Here is a 612-nt window from a genome sequence, read left to right on the forward strand (position 1 = left end):
TTGCCAAATGCAATTTAAAATTGTAAACGACAAGAACACCCACTCCAAGATTCTCTTTAAGTATGCTGATTGGGCTTTGATAAAGGATTAGGGCCTGATATTTCATTTTCACTAGGCTTCAGTGGGGAAACTGAGGGCTGAATTTGTCTTGGGCTACTTCCTCTGCCCACACACACACACACATAAACAGAAACTTGAATTTCTCTCCTTCAAGTTCCCTGTTTGTGCACAGAGTCTCTCAGACTTATGCCCTCATGACTTTAACAACAACTTGTAGCACATTCAACAAATTAAAATGTCCAAAATGCTTCATAGGAGCATCACAAAAAAACAATATAACATTGAGTCACATAAGGAGATATTAGGGTAGGTGACAAAAGGCTTGGTTAGAATTGGATTTTAAGGAGGGTGATGAAGGATGAAATGGAACTGGGAAGTGAGGAAGTCGAAAGCACAGGCACTAACTGTACAGCGATTAAAATCAAAGATACTTGGTGGCCATTTCCCGCTAATCCTGGACAACAAGGTGCAGGGCTGGATGAACACAGCAGGCCAAGCAGCATCATAGGAGCAGAAAGGCTGACGTTTCGGGCCTAGACCCTTCATCAGAAA

Source organism: Rhincodon typus, chromosome 1 (assembly GCF_021869965.1).
Source record: "Rhincodon typus isolate 14 chromosome 1, sRhiTyp1.1, whole genome shotgun sequence".
Classification (NCBI taxonomy): domain Eukaryota; kingdom Metazoa; phylum Chordata; class Chondrichthyes; order Orectolobiformes; family Rhincodontidae; genus Rhincodon; species Rhincodon typus.